The sequence below is a fragment of the Lycium ferocissimum genome, chromosome 1 (genome assembly GCF_029784015.1).
Source record: "Lycium ferocissimum isolate CSIRO_LF1 chromosome 1, AGI_CSIRO_Lferr_CH_V1, whole genome shotgun sequence".
Lineage (NCBI taxonomy): Eukaryota > Viridiplantae > Streptophyta > Magnoliopsida > Solanales > Solanaceae > Lycium > Lycium ferocissimum.
The window spans coordinates 65,814,648-65,818,696 of NC_081342.1; positions in this window are offsets into that span (position 1 = coordinate 65,814,648).

Consider the following 4,049-nt stretch of genomic DNA (forward strand, 5'->3'; position numbering starts at 1 on the left):
CGAGAAGCTTCAACGCTTTTAAAACAACCTTGAAGGTCCGCATAGGATGTGCTCAATGCTTGCATTGCATTATCCCGATGCTGTAGTGCACAAACCGCATCCTCTAGGCGCAACATCAAAGCAGCTTCAACAGAGTCAGAATCCCGAAGGTCAGACTCAAGCTTTTTTATTTCTAACTTAAGTTGTTCGTTTTCTTTTCTCGTTTTAGTGACCTGGGATGAAGAAGTCGTTGCAAGAGAGTAACCTTGAAGAAGCATCTCGGATAAGTGACATAAGGATAGTTCTGCGTTACCGTGAGGCATCTTTGGCAACGGGAGGGATCCCGAAGAGCTTTCTTGTCCGAAATGGTTGACACTTTTCAGAGATGACTCTCTCGCCGGTATCTCAGTGTTAGGCATAGGAGGAGCAACGGAATGACGAATATCAGCTTGAACCTCCTCGTCATCATCTTCTATTATTATTACATCCCTCTTTCGTTTCCTGTTTGAAGGTCCGGGCCTTTCTAAAGGAAAAACTGAAGGAAGAAGCCTTAAACTCCTCCAAGAACGTGTAACATCCTGAGAGGCTCCTAACAAACCCATAATCCAATCAAGAATATCTGTGATTTCATTCGGATTGACAGGATTCGGAGGTGGGTTCCATATCTCCTAAAAAACATCGTCGGAGGGGCGATGAAGTAGTTCTGTTCTAATTCTGACAAATCGCTTCAATCGATCGACGTCACCGAAATCAGTAGAATCGATTAGGTTGCATTCTCCACAGGGAAAGAAATGGATCAAGGCACCCCGGAAAACAAAAGAAATGTATAATGGATCAGATGATCCAAGGTAAAAGGAAGATTAGCCTTAATGGCTAAAAACTGAAGGCAATAAAGTAATCACCGGGAATCAGGGGCAATTTGGCCAACACATACATTGTATCGACGGCAAAATTCCTCAATAACAAGAGGAATGGGTAACAGAAACCCAATAAGAAAAAGGAAAAATGGGCATCAAAGTAAAACAATCAACATGGTTATGAAGTTTTGTCCCGCTGTCAACAGCCAAAATAACATCAGGACCCAAACCATATTCATGAGCAACTGAAATAATATCTTCAGGAGCAATAGAGGATTCAATATCCTCTATAGGAGAAGAATGATGAAAAACATCAAAATCATTGGAGTAGTCGTAACGAGTGGGAAGGAAGGCGTTAGCTAAAGTCTCTAATTCAAAAAAGGATTTGATGGAATTTTTGAAGGATTTTTATCAGAAGAAGAAGATATGTTCGCAGAAAATATGAAAAGATTGTAGAGAATAATTCTTGATTTAAACAACTTATGAAAGGAAAGAAGACTGTGAAATATTTGGTTAATGATTCACTTTCTTATATAAATTCAAAGGAAGAATACGAAGAGTTGGGACTGATGGTTCCGATAAAAAGCAGCCTTTATGGCTAATTATGAGACGCTACGCAAATCGAAGAGGATCATCGGAAAACTAAACTGTCTTATCAATCTTAGTCATGTCCTATTTTCCCGCCAAAATCCCGATGAGTACACGGGAACAGAACCGTTTCGCCGAAGAAGAAGAAGGGACTATATACACGGATGACAACATTTTATGTAATAAACATAAATGCAAAATAACGGCAAAAACATTGAGTACAAGCGTTACAAAAGTTATTCATTATGAAGGAATACCGCAATTTAATTGCAGGATACCCTTTCAGATTCTGATCTTTTGGGTATTCCCGAATCATTTAGCTTCATGTTTTTGAATTCTGACTCAAAAAAAAAATTAAGGGCTAATCACATCAATGATATACTGTCCGTGAAGGAAATTTTTGTCTCCGAATATTGGGAGATGCCGGGCATAACTAAGTTCCGCTCACCCAAATCATCAACGACTTAAGGTATTTTTACCTTCTGTATTTCAAATTACTTTGTGATTAAGTAGTTAATGGATTATTTGAATTCCCTTTTTCACAAAGTAGAGTAAGTCTCTCATTGAAAACAAAGCCCTATTCTTCGGCATTACAAGTGAAGGAATTTATTCGTAATGAATCAGATGTCCAAACCATCTTCCCGAATATATTTTTGGGGCAAAATTACAAATCTTCTTACAAGTATTCTGAGGTCGAAATTCTGGAACGGATTGATCACCCGGAAAAGGTTCTAACCAAAGAAATCTTACAAGAGATTTATCATAAAAAGGAAAAAACATGAGATATGGATAAGCAAAAGCTTCATTGATTGTAAAATCTACACAAAATAAAACTATTACAAAATAATCGCCAAATCCAAACGAAGAAACACCGAAGGGGAGAGAAATACAAGAGCTTCAAAAATGATCTAAGTATGATCATCATCAGATGGAATCTTCTTTTCAAAAAGCAAATCATCATTTGCATCCCCGGAATCGCTTTCCTCCTCTGTTTCCTCTTCGTCATCTTTTTCAGCATTATCATCTTCGAACATGTCACGAAGAAGATCACAAGCATCCTTTAATTTTTGCTCAGTAGTAGCAAGAGCATCAGCATGATCAAATGAGGAAAGGTCAAGTCCTTTCAGAAAATTGAAGCGAATCTTAAGGACAACCAGGTTAACAGCCTTTAGCTTTTCCACGGCATGGATTTCTTCCAACTGTTTAACCTTCTGCTTATACTTGTCTTTCCAGTGCAGAAGTTGCTTCCCGCACTCTTTCAAGTCTTATGTTTTTCTCAAGATTTTAGCAATAAATCTATTTTTCTTCTCCAATGAGGCTTTCATCTCGAGATCTTTCTCGGTGTATTTCTCCTCAATCGCAACTATGTCTCTCTTACTTTGATTTAAATCAATCAAAGCCCTAGTTAGATCTCCAAAATCTTCAATGTTCTTAACTTGTAATGATTGAAATTTTGCATCGAGCTCGGCGAACTCGGTATTCCGAGAAGACAATCTATCTCAGAGATTATGGATCTTCCCATTTGCCTTTTCAAATTTGGCTTCCGTTTGTATGAGTTTCACCCTCAAATTGCCAATGGTTGTATCCTTTTCGGAGATCTCCTCTTTCAGTTTCGGGAAGTAGGATACCTGATTTTGAAGATGTTCTAACTCTACTTTATACTCATCAGCTTTCGCCTTGGCTTCAGTCAATTCCGCATCAGAGCAAGATTGTTTTGCTTTCAAAGTTGACAACTCCTGAGTTAGAGCGACATTGTCTTCATTGAGTTTATCAATATGCTTTGATTCACCCTCAGAACGCTCCAGACTTCCCGCCAAATAAGTCTGAGCCTGCAAGCAGATCATCAAAAATTATAATGAGTTAGGAAAACATGATGGAGGAGAATTTATAGAAGAAAATGAAAAGAAAGATACCTGGATCATAAGCCCTAAAGCAATCATGTTCATCTGGTATGAGGGCATGTCCTTTAGAACGGCGTGTTCTTTTGGTCCTATGAAGTTATTGGCAAAAGTACTCATCACATGAGGATTAGCCAATAAATTTGCCTCATCAGATAAACTGAAAGATGGGGTATGATTAACAGTAAGAGGAATAAAAGACTTCATCCACTTGACTGGAGGATCATCAGCCCGGAGAGCTTCATCACCAGTATTAGCTTCATGTGAATCCTCTTGAACAGGTCTTTTCCCTTCTGCATAATTAGAGGGTCGACCTGATGGAATTGCAGTATCGCACGGGAGGGTATCAACTTTAGGAGAATCGTCAACCTCATCCCGAGAGGTATCAACTTTGGGGACAGTAGCAGTCTCCACGCCGGCCACATTAGCTTCGGTTATATTAGCAGCAATGAATATGTCTTTGAAAGGTACTTCGGAAACATCATCAATGATCATCACCTGAGGGAGAGTAGCCGATAAATCTTCTTCTCGAGACGAAATTTCGGGGATGCAAAGTAAATCTTCAAAATCCTTCGTCGGAGCTGCCTCTAAAACATTTGCCACATCAATAAGAGAAAGGTTAGTTCTTCTTCTTTTCCTCAAAATTAAAGGCGTTTCATCCTCGGAATTTGTACTTTCAGTGCTAAGCCTACCTTCAGTCTTCTCTTCTTAAGAACAGGTTTACCAA